Here is a 16,075-nt window from a genome sequence, read left to right as displayed (position 1 = left end):
CATCCGGACCACAATGCTGTAAGATGGAGAAAAAGGCATATATAAAGCTGGGTACTTGGTTATGTTGGGACTGTTCAGTCTTGAGAGGAGGAGTTTCAGGGGGATCTTATCAATGAGTCTAAATGCCTCACGGGATGGTACACAGATGTAAGAGCCAGGCTCTTTTCAGTGGTGCCCAGTGCCAGGACAAGAGCTGGGCACAAACCAGAACACAAGAGGTTCCCTCTGAATATCAGGAAGCACTTCTGTGCTGTACAGGTGATGGAGCACTGATGTAGGTTGCACAGTAAGGTTGTAGAGTCTCCTCCTTGGAGATATATTCAAAAGCCACCTGGAGATGGGCCTGGGCACCCTGCTCTGGATTGCCCTGCTTGAACAGGGAGTTGGACCAGGTGCCCTTCAGTGGTCCCTGCCAACCTTAACCAACCTTAATCTGTGATGTTATTTTACTGATACATTATTGTGTTCCAGTATAAAACATATTGCAAGACACCACATTCTTGCAAAGCTTTAAGGTGAAGTCCTTGGTTAATTTGTGTTTATTGAATTTTAGGTAGCCCATATTTAATAGTATATTAATTTTGTAGGAAGGTAATCTTATGAATTCTAATAATCAAAAGTTTCACATCTGAAATAATAATAAATATTAATAATTTAAAAATAACACGTAATCTGGAGACAAAAATTGTTATTGGAAATTCAATCATTAAAAATATGCTTCCTTTCTTTTAAGTTTAGGTGAGTGTTCTTGGGTGTACACAGATTCCTTCCTTCTTTCTCCTACATACATACAAACTATTTTATTCCCTGAGGGTTCTTTCCTATTGTGGAGAAATAAAGATTAATATAAGCGTTTGCATTCATCATTTAGTTTGGCAGAATTCCAAATGTTAGATTTTTATTTCTAGAACCAGAGTAATTCAAGATTGCTCAGATCTATGATTTGAATCTATCTTTAGTTAGAAGTGAGATCTAATAAAAAGATAAATTTCTCCTCTGCACAAGCTCTTTTCATAATAGTTTTTCCCTGTCAAAATACAGCATTGATTTGCTTTAGTTGTGCTTCTGAAGCTTTCTTTCTGCACAGCTGCATTGTTAGAGCACTTCTATTATTTTCAAATACAAGTGTTTCCTGCCTTTCCTTGCCTGATTGTGAGTTGGTGCTCTGACACTCATGAAGTTTAATTTGATAACTCTGAATATCCTGAAATACACATTGTATGAAGATTGGAAGATCACTTTTTCTCCTGAATTTCAAGAAAAGAGGAAAGCTTTTTTAATTCAAATTAATAGCTAGGGGTTTTTTGTTTGTTTTTTTTTTCTTGATAAGTATTGGTACTATAATTGAATAAACATCATTAGAATCAAAACCAATAACGTATAAATAGGATAAAAACTTAAATCAAAATAAAAAGCATTAAGACTGATGCCTTAGACACAATACATAAAAGTATTTGTGGTTCTGTCCTCTCAGAGCTCTTGCTTCTTATTCCTGCCTGTCAGCAGTGCTGTGTCCATGGGCTTTTCTCAGACTGCTGTCCTTCTCACCTGTGTTATCCCAGATACATTATATTTGCATCTTCTTTTTTAGAATGCTTGTAAAATATAGTAAATGGTATTGCTTGGTTTTCTTCATTTATTTTGCAAATTTAATAATTATAAAATTTATGCTTCCTCTTTGCTTCATGTACTTTCAGTGGTAGGGCTTCTACTTGCTGCATAGATTTCCATTACAGTGACACAACACAAAAAGCCACTGTTTGATTTCTCTTTGTTCCTACCAAACTCCTAGAGATTACCAAGCCACTTTGATGGGGTACACAAAACACCAAAATTTCATAAAGTACCCCTACCTATCCCCATTACTAAGGTAAACCTCTTTTGATGCAACACTAGAAGAAGGTCCCAAACAATAGCAACGTCTCCTTTCAATGAAAGTTCTGTTATCCATTGTATTTCACTTTTCTTTTACCTGCATTATTTCTTTTAACTCTTGTTTTTCTGCCATTTATTCTTTTTGTTTCCTTTTGGTCTTCTCATCCATATACATAACTGCTTTTTTTGTTTAAATTACCTCCTAAAAATTACTGGTCTTAAATGTTTCCAGATTCTTGTCCTTCTTAAATAAATTACCCTGGCCCACTTCACTCTTCACAAATTCTACTGTGAGAAGAAAGAGCATCTCCGAACCAGCTTTTAACAGCAGTTCTAGATCAGCAAACAGACATAATCCTCATAAAACCTAAACATAAATAACCAAACTCTTACATGACTGAGGAAGTATTTTTCAGCTAGCAGTAGTTAAGGGGTACTTGATTTCTTTTACAATTCCCTCTATGCCAGTTTTTCAAAAAGGTCAGGCAGGATATAAAACATATGTTATGGTCAAATACAAATTAGTATAATTACATTTAGTAAATTATGTCAATATGAAAGCCACTCTGCAATATGTACCAGTAAGTAATATATTACATATAAAACCAAAAGATTTGGCAAATTCACCTGTGTTGTAATGGGTTTACACCAAAGGTGGATCACATCACTTGCTATTTGAAAAGCTGTTTACTGCACAAATATATGGCCATAACCTGTTGATCCCACTTTTGCAGAACTTCAGTCAAGAGCAGGGGAAATTCTTTATGACTTAACTTCATGGCACCTATCAGTGCACCCACTAACCTAATACAAGAGGCAGTAGGGAAGTAGCAGAAAACAGCAACTTTTGAGACAATTATTTCTAACTAAAGTTAGAAAATCAAGCTATTCAAGATCAGCTTTAAGCATGAAAGAAGGAAGGAGAGAATGAGGGAAGCAAGAGGAAGGAAAGAAGGAAGGAAGGAAGAAAGGGAGGAAGGAAGGGAGGGAGGGAGTGAAATATTCACTTCTGTGCCAATCTCAAGTGTATGAGAAAAATATTTCATATATCACTTAAAAAATGATCATTCTGTAAAACTCTTCCCCACACCCTGAAACTTCAAATTGAATAGTCCCATCTCTTGGGTTTTGCTCTTCACAGCTCTCTCTCTGTCTAATCAAAATGCCGCTTATGAAAAAATAGCACCTGTCTGAATTATTTCCTTGGCTTTCTGTCTTTGGCTGTATCAGATTTGAGTTTCTTTGTTCTTATCTCCCTCACAGTTCTCACCTTTCCTTGTATTTTTTTCCTTTTGTAGTGTTATACAAATATTTACACAATGAGTGAAAAAGACATTTTGGTAACAGCTACAATGGAAATAGCAATTGGTAATGTGTAGAACCACTGATATAATCTATCAGACAATTGCTATTGCTTAAAAGTCATTAGGAAAAAAATGCTAATTATTGAAAAGAAGAGTTGTAAAGGCCTTATCAAACCTCTTTGGCTAGTAGCAGTGGAGATTCATTAATAAGATATAAAATGATGTTAACATATCAAATGCAAACTCCCAGAAAAGAAAGGAGTCCTGCATATGTAAATTGAAAATCTCCAACAGTTTTGTAAAAGTTTAAATAGAGATAGGATTGTATGAAATTTAGGAGAAGGGTCAAATATAAAAACATAAAGCTATGAGATATCTTAAACACAAGAATGTGCAAAATAAGTATTGACAGTCAATGGATGTGATACTGCAATCTCTAAAAATAAGATTTCCAACATATGGATAATTTATCTTCAGCAACATCTGCAAAATACAGACACACATTGCAAACTGTGTGATTACTGGACATGTGACAAGCAATAAGCTTTAGACTCATTAATGACTTCTTCAAAGAAAAGCATTTTTATTGTGCTAAGAGAAAATTAGATGAAGGGGAACAAGATGAATATATAACTGCCATGAAAATCCAGAAAATAAATTTAATTAAAAATGAGGAGAAGCAATTAAAGCAGGCACAAGAGTTCCTCGGGAAGCACAACCATGTGTTTTGCTACTTATCTACTCTACATAAATAATTTAGATAACAAACTAAATAATTATCCTATAATATGTTGTTCAAATGCCATCATTAGCTAGAAAGCAGAAATATGCTGTGTTCTACAGTTAATGGGTAGGTGATGTTTGCAGTTAAGTAAAATATATGCTCACCAGTTGAAAACACCAAAGTGAATCACAAAAGAAAACAAAGATGAAACAAGAGGGCAAGTGGTGATTTCAGTTTCATCTCAGAGAGATTTTGGAAGACTTCAGAACCTTCTGAATATGACTGCACTGATATTGATTTCTACCTTCTCATCACAACTACAAGTACAGCTAATAGAAATCTTTCTTTTGAGACACAGATTCTATGAATTTCTGTGCCACTGGCTACAGTAATACTTTATAATGTGAGTGACTTTATTAAATGAGTTGGTTCTTTTGGAGCAGTGGCATAGTCAAGCATGCTCTTTTGCCATGTGTATGCTGTAATTGGTTACTGTGGTCTTTGGATCTGAGAAATATAGAGTAAATTAGTTGTTTGGGAAGAAAAAAAAAAGGCTTACGAAGCATGATTTAACAGAAAATTTACATACAGATATTTAGCATTTGTTACCTCTGAGCTGTCTGACTTTCTCACCTCATATCTACCACTAGCTTCTCAAATTTGTCTTCAGCCGCATTGCTGTGGTTACTGGTGGCTCTGTGATGGTTTCCCCCCCAAATCTGCAAGACAAGCTTGCATGATATCCCATGTTCTGTGGATGTCAGAGGGAAAAGAAGGTGGTCTTAAAACCTCAGAGAAGTGAAGCAACTTTGAGAGTTAGATTTAAGGCTAACAGACCAGCAACAGTGTCTCCATGTGTCAGTACCAATAACTATGCAACTTCTGTAAGTATTTCAATCTGCTGTTTTCAGAGAAAAGTGTAGTAAAATCTCTATTTTCCTGAGAGTGAAAATGAGACAGAGAGGTGATGTGTGCAAGACTGCACGCTATAATTCTTCTCTGGTAAAATCAGTAAAGGAATCCATGTTACATCTATTTAGGATTAGTACTGTAGCCACTAGCTCATGTTATTTCTGGATGAGTTCACTAGGAAGAATCACCTGTACAGTTACATTTCCTGTACATTCTGCAAACCTTAATGAAGGGCATGGGTTACTACAAGAGCTTCTTTCCACCATCATTTCCAAAAACTAGAAATCCAGAACTTGAATTTCAATTATTAAAACATTCGTAGAAATCAAGAAAGGTAAAATATAGCCTTGGTAGCTGACACTTTTTCTTTTTTTTTGTCTCATACTGTACATATCCCTTTGTTTGTCATTCCTGTCATTCCAACTTTATAAACTAGAAAGCATATTCCTCAATTCAGTTAAAGCAACAGTTATAAATGAAAATCAAATAAACAAAGCAACAGGAAAAAAATAATAAATCCAAGAAAAGAAATCTCTCCCTAATGTGTTTGGTTTGTTGATGTTTTTGCCCTGTTGTTTGGCGGATGTGTTCATTAGCCAAAAAGAATACCCTCCAAAACTCTGGCAAACACTATTAGTAAGATCTTCATTCAGTTTACACAGAGGAAATGAGCACATTTTAAAAAGACAATGGGCAGAATGTAAAGGCCAGCAATACAGGAGGCAGTCATGACTGACTTCTCGTGGGAGGGGAAGCCAGAACAACTGTTATCCAGAAAGGCCAGGACATTGTGGAAGAAATGACTCAGCTCTCTTCTGTTATCTGAGGAAAGGAATTCCATTAGGACCCAAAACTGCTGATGCTTGTGCAGATCCTTGTCACCAAGCATGCATCCTGGAGCAAGTGATGTTGTTTCATGGTACCAGTCATGTTATATAGCTCAGGACGGGAAACACCTACCACGCATTTGCTTCTTGGCTTTTGACATTTAGGAAGCATAAGTTTAGATTAATTTTTTAAAAGAGTAAAGTGTCTAAAGCTGTTAAGGTAGAAAACATTTACTCTTCTGTAAAATCATGCTACTCTACCATAGCCACAGTCAGAGTATGTTCTCTTACAGATGACTCTGAGAAGTTGCTTTAGATTAAGTGCTTTCATGCACTGCCTCTGCTTCACACTTTTTTTTTTTTAAGTGGTGACTCCTTTGAAATGCAAGATTTTGTATCCCCTGAATGCTCTTCAAATCTTTGTAGTCTTTTAAGCATTCTTCTGAGATACAGTGCAATGCTACCAACATAATAGAAAGAGTCAGTCAAAAGTCTTGTTATACACAGACATGACATGAGTTAAGTACAACAAACATCCCCGTCAATCAAAATTCATGTTAAAATGAGATCTCATGTCAGTACTGTTATATCTTACTGACAGCTAAATGCAGGCAGAAAGTTTTACAAGCCTTAGCACATCTATGAAATGGACTGCTCTGCTATTGCTTTCAATCATCTACACCTGCTAGGACTTTCTGTTCAGGACAGAATAAATACTAAGTTTAGATATTTGGAACAAAAAACGTCAAACATGAAACCACTCCAACTTCAAAGCCTTTCCTCTCAGTCAACTCTGGAGGTTAGGCATAGGAGTCATAGCAGCAGGAAAAAGGAAGGGATTACATTTTTCCAGCACGCATATAACTACCAGCTATAGATAAAATAACATGAAAAAGTAATACTTCTGCTTCAATAAGAAAAATATCATAGAAAATCTTTAACAATTTCAAGTATTTTGAGAAATTATTTTGCTATACTATCTTCTTAAAATATAAATGTCATTTTTTGTTAAGAACGGCAACTAGAAAACATAATAGAAAGTAAGAGTAGTCCATCCTTATGATTTCTGTTCCCCCTCAAAGCCTTCAGTCTCTCTGGCTTCTTTCTCCTTCTGTAAGATAAAAATTTACATGAAGATCATCTGTCTGAAATATATCTATGTTCCAGTTCATTCAAAGGATGTGGAGTTTGATTTAAGAATTAGCTCATGGAAGAAAAATACGATAATGTCTCATTTGGTCTTAAACTCTGAAAGACACTGCCTTCACTTATTCACACAAAGAGATTTTATATTGTATAGGAGAATTTCTACTACTGTCTAATAATAAATCATCACTGTGGAATTAGCTTGAGTTGTGCTTGTTCACGTTAACTGCACACAAGCTAGTTTAAATTGAGTTAGAAAACAGTATGAAGTTACAGGTGCTAGTGGTAGTAGCTGGGGAGTTATCTATAGGCTATTTCCCACAGAGAAGCCAACCCACTGTGTAGGCTTTGGTACCCTTTAATTTTGGCTTGAGGGGAGGACAAGTTAGGTGCAACATATACGTATGTACTAGAGAATAAAATTTACCTGTATTTTACTTCTGCAGTGCAGACAAATCCTAACCGTATCGTAGTGCCACCAAAACAGCACCATGAAAGAATCTTTCCCAGCAAGGCAGGGAGGTTTTCTTCAGAAGTAGTGGAAAATGTCAGGATAAGTAATCCCTAGCTTTTCCCTCATTCTCACTAGAAAATATGCTGACAGGTGAAGTTAAGAGGCAGTTCTCTTCTCCACACTAGTGCTGTTGCTCTGTTGCTGCTGCTTTCCTTGTCCTCACCCAGATCTGCAAGCTGTCATATAGCTGGCCCTAGCAAGAAGTTTACTTGCAGGGAAATGTGCACATCTACATGCTCATAGCCTGTAAGTAAACCTGCAGCAAAATCAGCATGTACTTTGAGGGGGTGCCACCCGTGAGCATATGCTGCATAAGGTTCACTGCTTGCTCTACCCACTGTCCAGAGGTGCAAGCAGCCAACTGAGCAACTGACATAGACCTGGAGGAGGCTACACTGAGAGGTAAGTCCTGAGTGCCAGCACTGTGGCTTTGCCTGTGAATGCCACTTCTGGGGAGCTGATAGCAAAGGAGGAATCACAGAATCATCTAGGTTGGAAGAGACCTCCAAGAGGAGTTTCACTAGTGGGCAACTCATCAAACCAGGTGTAAACATCCTGCCAAAATACAAAATAAAACTTTATGCACTCATACTAGAGAAACAGAGAAATATTCAGTGAGTTGTTTTGCTGCTTTAATACTTTTCTCAGTCTGCAACAAAGTGCACAATTGTCTGCAGAGTCTAACCACTTGTAGCCTAGTCTAGATACAAAGTTGATTTGCTCCCAAGCCTCCTCCTCCTTATTTCTGACCTTGTCCCTAAGGGCTGCTTCTGAAATCAGAATTTATATCCTATACCTCAGCACATCACATGCATAATTGCAAGCAACAGAACTGAAAATTATGCTAACTCTGCATTTATATCCAACACATGTCTGGATCATTTTCCACACAAGAAATAATTAATCTTCCAGGGAGCTTTTCCATCAGCCTAATGGCTGCTTTGAGAATTGAATTCCCCTTACCTCCTAGCAAGTCATTAGAGATTAGAGAGATGAGAGAATAACGTTGACAAGAATCTTGCCTTTCACTTCAGCTGCATTAAGTTAGGGCCATACTTGATCAGAATTTAGGCATAAAAATCTGAGCTTCACAGGAAATCTGAAGCTTTTGTGAGTTGAAGAACTTGAATGGTTTTGCTTGTGTTTTGAATCAACTTCTCTCATAATGAGTACAAAATGTTATTGTTATGATCATCTGCAGAAAATAATGCTAAATTAATTCCATACAACTTTATGAGTGAAATTATACAACATATTAATGAAATGCAAATATCCTTGTTCATTAGGCTCATCCATTTCAATTGTACCTACGGTAGATGTCTCAGCAGGGATGGTTAATCATACAGCAGCATACAGAAAAGAATATATTATATTAATTAAATAGCCACATTATGCAGCTGGGTACTTAAATTATACCCATGAAATTCAACATTGCTTACACTATTATTTTTTATTAAAGCACCGGAATCTCATGTTTACTGATTTTACAGGAATACAATATCATTTTGGTGAACATCACAAACAAATGAAGTATTTCAAATGACACAGTATTCTCCACAAGAAACATCTGCATAAAATCCACAACCATCAAAACTGTGATCATTCAAAGAGTTCACAGGCACATGGCTCAGTCCATGCAGACCTCATTGAAAGGCTGAAGCAAACAGGGAGATTAGAGAGCTGGGCAGAGTAGGAAGGATGGCCAGAACTGAGCCTTCAAATTCGAGCATAATTTATCCTCAAGACATTGCTTTCAAGGATCTTTGGCATTTTAAAGATTAAGCTAGCAATATTGACCAAAAAAAAAAAAAAAATCATAATAAATACAGTGTGTGATGTGTTCACATTCATAGAAAAAGACACTGCTTACCGTTATGTAAGGAAACCCCTAAGGAGTGTCTAACTTTCTGCTTCCATCATCATACTACACATATCCTTAAACATGCTGCAAAACCAAGTTCTCACTTGGATTTTGAACACTTAATATTAATGAAGGCTTAGTTCTAGAATCAGAGGTTAACATTCCTGAGTTTCCCTTAAAAATACTGGAACTGATGGCTGGACTGAATCAGAGAACCGTCTACTTCAACAGTCCTACTCAAGGTAAAATGTCAATTTTCCTTTACATATTAAATACAGCATTTCATGCTGTAAATTATGTTAGAAGGAGGAAGAATGAAACATGCAGGACAGGACAAATTCATATTTTACAACATGCTGTCAGGTGACTGAAATTGTAGGCTTCCTCCTGAAGCACCATGACGTAAGAAATGGTAACGACTAATATTCGAAGAAAACGCAACAGCTGCATTCATATACTATTAAGCAATTCAGGTTCCTTATAGATTTGTTGTAGTGCCTGAGATTTAAAGTGCAAAGGAATACTGTTAAATCTGTCAGAAAATTCTATTACGTATTTGCTTCAAGCCTGTGGTTGATAGCTATTTACAGGCATCATTTGGTAAACACCAGGAGGCTAAAGCTGATGGCATTCCACTTCTCAAAAGGAAACCATCCATTGCTCAAAAAAACATCACAACTGAGAGTCAGCTTGCAGACTGGGAATAAAGATCACAACTGAGAAAACATGATTTCCAGCTGCAATTTCTGCAATTCCTAGCCAAGGCATGAAATCACCAGTATTGCTTCTGCCTAATGTTTCCCCTTTCTGTAGTCAGTCCTCTATTCTCAGGAGCTGTATAATGGGAACTTTTGAAGAGGTCTGAAGTTTCACTCACAACGTTTGAGATGTTTGCATCATGCCTATGTGTTTAAAACACCTAATTATACTAGGAGACTGATGGATGAACAAAATCAAACCCATTCTACCAATAAAAAAGTAAATGATTAGCCCCATAGCATAAGGGCTCAGGAGTGAAATAGGCATGTAACCTACTCAGGCTAGCACCTGACAGGATGTTAGATTTTAGGTTCTTTATCTGGCCAGTGGATAGAAATATGCATCAACATAATTCATTGTTTATAAACACCTGACACATAGAGAGGAAGTTAGGGGGGTTGTCTCTTCCACCCAGCTTATTCTGGCATGGGGTGATGCTGCAAGAAAATGTGATTCAGTTCCCTTATTTGCAGCATAGACTGGGACCTATGCCTTCCACTTTGCAGAGAGTTTAACCAGTAATCTGTCGCACTAAGTGCTGAAAGCCAGATATTCCCCTCCTGCACCTGTGTTTCTGGATAAGATGACAATGCTTGTTCTGCCTCACACTGACCTGGGCTGGCCAAGTACTTTCAGCATCTTCTGATTATGCTCGAGGGATCAGGCAGTAGGGGCTACAGACTGGGCTTTCCCTTTTTGCCCTACAAAATCTTACTGAATTCAGTCTACCGCTCTGGCGTGCAAGGAGTTTACTAGCATTCATGTCTCCCCAATAGATGCAGAGATGTACAGCTCCTGCAAAGCCAGATAGGTAGCTACACACACCAAGTAGTACATATATAGTGCCACTGAGTCCAAAGGAACTGCCCACTTGTCTGTGGCTTTTAGAGACTTCTCAAACAGGCATCAAAATCAGATTGGGCATATTTTGTCCCACTTTTAGGTAAACAACAAGACCAATCTGTTGTATAGCACATGGGAAAACTTTTAAAATTATTTTGGAGCTGCATTTTTTGTTGCTTCCTTGCTTATCAAATTTAAATTCACATTTAAAATGGCCTCAGTTTTTCACCCTTAATAAACATCAAGATGTGCAGTGGTTGTAATGTGATTCTCATTGCATGAAAACTGCAGCCATGATAGTACCATCTGGTTTCTACACTGATTTATAACTTGGCTGTAAACTTCGCTCTAGTTTTAAAATGAATAGAAGACTTCTACTTCAAACCAAGTGTTTAAAACATACTTTTATATATACACATACCAAAACTAAACTGGGTTAATTTGCTGGGTTCCCTTTACAGAATAATTATGTTATTAAGAGTCTTTAATTTCTTGAGCGTTATGTCTAGTTTGACAATAATCCAAATGAATCAAGAGCTACTCAGTCAAAACTTGAGGTCTGGATTCACTTGAATAGGTTCACTGTGCTTTATAGTTCCATAACAGTTAAGAAGGAGATTAATTCAATAACTTTGCATGCTGGCTCAACACTTTGTTCCTGACAAGACACACTGAAATCCTATCATGGGTATGAAATTTCTTAGGTCATGACTGTGTGGCCTCGCTAATCTGACATTCGAATTCAATTCTGATTTTTAACAAAAGATCCACAGATCAAAAAGGGCAAAATTTTTTTGCACAGTAGTAAGCCAGAGCAATGTTCTTCTATATTCCCTAAGTTTGTTTTGACATTTGTCTGTGAAAAGAACAAGTTACAGCTAGGACCACTGCAATCACCCACTGTGACTTCCAATGCAAAATAATTCATAGCACTTAGAGATGTTCTCATATTTGTACTTTCTAGGACCTGACACATTTTTCCCTGACATTTGGGTCTGCTGCTTATCTGATGTAGCAGTCAGTCCATTATGATCTCCCTTATCATTTACTACAGCACCGAGAGAACATAGAGCAATCGCAGCAGTAACAGTAGCTACGTCTAGAGGATGAAATTAAACTGCAGTATTCACAAAAGACCAAAGTAAAACCAGATAGACAAAATTCTTCTGAAAGAGAAAATTAAGTTTCGTTTTGATTATAGCCAGATACAACTTCTACAATTTAGATTTCCATGACCATTATCCCATAAATTCATGTTGCCTGATAATGGACCATGCAGCTGTACCTTTTAGAGAAAAAAGTCCTAGATAATTTCAAGGTGTTTTTACAGATAGAAAATGAAAGGATTAACTGAGTTTTGTTAATGTTCTAATTTTGTTTTTAGACATTTTAAAAGTTCCGCATTTCAAACAACTTTTAATATATCTTTTTGACACATCTTTAGCAAGCTTCATATAAGCTTAATGTTCTAAGAAGTATTTAGACATCTCCTACAGCTACAGGGACAAGACTGGCACCTCTCACCATACTTAGCTGTTCACTTGTCTCCTACCATATAAAATGTTTGCCTAGGTGGCAAGATTGCTAACATCCTAACTTTTAGACACCTAAGTTTAATCAAGATGAATATCGCAACTTTATTTAATGAGTAAATACTAAATACATGCCCGAGTAACGTTTCATGGTGGATAAGCACAGCTAACAAACAAAATGTAAAAATAAACTAAAAATAAATGACTTGGGTCTTTGGTTAACTAGAAGAAAGCAGCTGTTAAGGCATGCAGGAAATTTTTCATAAGAGTTTAGTATTTCAGCTGGAAACAGATAAACATATAACATTGTTCCAAGGAGTAAGAACAATTTTCAGTAGAAAATCAAAGCATCCTGAAGTGCACTCAGGGTCTGTGTCTTCAAGACACACACATTTCAGGGAAGAGAAACTAATCACTTCTGACACAGGGACATTTGTTAAACTGTCAACTGCCCATAAGAAATAAAGCTGAACCTTTCCTTCCTACCTCCACAGAGCATAAATCAAACATGGTCAATGAATTGGTAGTCAGCAGCTGAAGCCCCCAATTGCAATAGATAGATAGATAGACAAACAGATAGATAGAAAAAATATCATACAACAGATTGTTGTTGTTGTTGTTGATGTTGCAATTCTGTTAAAGCTGTAAACTAAAACAACTGCCTATAATGTCAGCTAGATTTATTATTCAGTATGACACAGTCACCAATATTGGCATAGACTGCTGCAGGGAAGCATTCTCATAATCAGAGATTTGAAAGCAAGGTCATCAGTCACAGTTCTCTTTCCCACCTCAACTAAGAGACATTCTTCTTTCTGTTCCTCTTTTGTAACCTTTTGATGTTTTTGGTGTCAATTTTTCTTTGGGCTTTCTTCATTTTTCCCTTGTGGTGGAGGACATTAAGTTCTAATAAGTCAAAAACTTGTCATTTAATTTCGGTACAAATATTATTCATTCAATAGGGTTGTATTTATCTGTCTTTCTCATGACAGTGTTTTGTCCTTGTGACTGTGCACCACATAATGCCATATCATGATAGATTTGAATTTATATAAGTATGGTCTTTTTCAGAACTGTAATATAAAACACATTATTCAAATTAGACTCACCTCCAAGATCTTGCTTGGATGCTTTCTCCAAGATCTTGGAGGCAAAGGAGCAAGCAGCCAGTTCAAACAGTGCAAATAGCATTTACCATCTTCATAGGTTATTGCATTTTTTTTAACTTAGATTTCTCCACAGACAGTGAATATATAAACATTTTTAACTATCCTACATTTAGTCTGTTTGCAGTTTTCACTAACAATAAGCTAATTCTCCCTTCCAAAATAATTTGTTGAATATGTTTGGATGACTTAACAAAACAAGCTGCTTGACTGGCATTTTGAAGTTAATAGGGCTGGCTAATGAGAGTACCTGGAACTCCAAGCAAATGTGTTTTTATTGCATGCTTACAATGTAAATTGCATGCTTATGTTTCTGCTCTTATGTGTCTCCAATGTGAAGGACTGCGTATAGGAAACAGTATTCTGAGTAAAGTCTTCTTTGCCAATGGATACATATTGAGACAGCTGTGCATCCTAAATCCTCTCCCTGTTTGGGACTGAATGGAGAAAACTAAGATTCCGTTGATTTCATGCTGGCTGCAAGAGGATGGACTATGCATGATCCATCATAATCCCTGACAACGCCACCTTAACATACCATGGCTTCAGAGCATAATTCAGCTGGCAGAGTGAGTTTTGACTGTATCAAAATTTTTCATCATGAGACCATTGTATTTCCAACCCAATGTAGGACATGAAAAGAAAAAGTGATCCCTCTTCCTTTAAAAAACACTGCCAGTGGCAGAGGAGGCGGTAGTGCCAATTTTCTTTTTCATATTAAATTATATGAAATTATGAAGTGCTAGAGGAGCCACTCACCTGATACAAAGAGCAAGATGCAACTGACAAGAGCAGAAAGGCTGAGCTGTTTTACTCCTGGCATACTAACCATGGTAACTGATTAAGTGTAGCAGGAATGTACAGTGTCTGAAGGAAATGTACCTTACAATTTACCATACAGCACAATTGAAAGGAATGAGTTTCTACCATTAGGGCACTGCATGGAAAGTTTTGCATGGAAAGTTCTGCACCAGAAGATTTACTATGAGGCTGTAGATTTTGTGTTGTATTTAATTTGACCCACTTCATTGAATAACATGAGATTTTGTGGGATTTAGCTCGACTCAAGATTCTGGTATTTAAGCCTAAGTTTACTCTTGCCAGAAGGTATCACAGTGCAAGGAAGAGGGCATTCTCTTCAGTAAAGTCCCAACATTATTTCAGGTCACAAAAGTTACATTAAAACTTTGTTAAGATGAGCTCAAAGTGATTTTTTTCCAGATAAGGAGGAAAAAAGACTATTACTTAATGATAAAATGCACCCCTATAAAATGATGCTCAAACACATGTTTATAATATCTTGCAAATTTAAAAATAAGATTAACACTGTTCTCCCATAATGATATTCCTAACATTTACATTTAAATTTCCACACTGTCCTCATATATGATTATTGCAAAAATATAAATGATTTTTTTTTTTTTTTTTACTGTGAACCATATAGTCACAGCATACCCAAAATTATGCAAATTCCAAAAAATTTTAATAGCTATATAATCAGTCTTTCTATACAGGCAATCACGTTCTTTATGAGCTGGATCATCTCCTGCTGTAAAAAAAAAAAAAAAATACATAAATAAAAATATCATAGGAAGGAACTGTGAAGGGAAAATGAATCTCAGACACTCAGATGAACTTTCTGTGACTATGAGATATGATTTTGTTAGAAATTCTGCCCTAGCAAGTGGAGTGTCAAAAAAAAAAAAAAAAAAAAAAAAAAAAAAAACAATTGTGGTATTCATTATTAAGAATTTAGGTTCCTGGGATGTTTACATTTTCCTTGTTCTCACTTTCTACTTCTTTTGTCTCTAGAAATCATGTGAATTTGTATGAATTCATCTCATAAAATCATAAAAACTCAACTCATTAAAAAAAAAAAAAACAAAAAACAATTAAATGAAATTAATTCAGTATTAGCAGAAAAAGCAGTTGCGGGGGGGGGGAGGGGCCAGGGGGAGGGGGAAGTGTCAGCATGCTGTAATGCAGCCATAAAAATTAAGACAAAAGTAATGAACCTGCTTAGATTTGAAAGAAAAACTACAAGATAGTCAACGAAGTCTGAAGCAACATCCGCCTTCCAAAACCTATGGTCTTCCAAAAGCTATGGTCCTGCTGGCCATGAGATGCTGTAGAGTGGAAAAGTTTACAGAATTTCCAGAAGAGGTTAGCAAAGTTCATAAAAGAGATATCTCCTGAGTAACTACAGAATAAATAGAAACTACAGATGGCCCGTGTAGTCCTAGTGCAGCAAATGACTGGATGGTAGGAGAATGCTTGTGGGGAGCATATTTGCCTTGTTCTTTGACTCTTCCCTGGGTAGATGTTTTTGGGCACTGGAGACAGGATACTGGGCTAGATTGATTGAACAGATTGACCTTTCATGGCCCCTCTCCCATTCTTAATTCAGACGTGAACAAAATAGCTCTACATCTCTGTACAAGGTCCTTGTGCCTGGTTGTCCATCACATATCCTTCTTTCTTCCCTAAAATTACTTGTGAGACTTTAGCTGCCCTTTCAATCACTGTTTTAATGTTGGAGTTATGTTTGGAGACATAACTCCAAAACGCAACACTGTGAAAATACAGACTAAATAACGAGTTCTTGATTTGGG

General features: G+C 36.6%; 1 long non-coding RNA gene across 1 annotated transcript in view; it reads right to left on the bottom strand.

The window, feature by feature from the left end:
- Nucleotides 1–4,621: 4,621 nt before the first annotated feature.
- Nucleotides 4,622–16,075, bottom strand: part of LOC137857132 (uncharacterized) — a 150,357-nt gene continuing 138,903 nt past the window's right edge. The window contains exon 4 of the long non-coding RNA XR_011096982.1: nucleotides 4,622–6,753. This is a non-coding gene — a long non-coding RNA (uncharacterized lncRNA). The remainder of the gene's footprint in view (nucleotides 6,754–16,075) is intronic.

The sequence above is a fragment of the Anas acuta genome, chromosome 5 (genome assembly GCF_963932015.1).
Source record: "Anas acuta chromosome 5, bAnaAcu1.1, whole genome shotgun sequence".
NCBI classification, from domain to species: domain Eukaryota; kingdom Metazoa; phylum Chordata; class Aves; order Anseriformes; family Anatidae; genus Anas; species Anas acuta.
The sequence above is the reverse complement of the archived record's forward strand: the minus strand, read 5'-3'. Positions and strand labels throughout refer to the sequence as shown.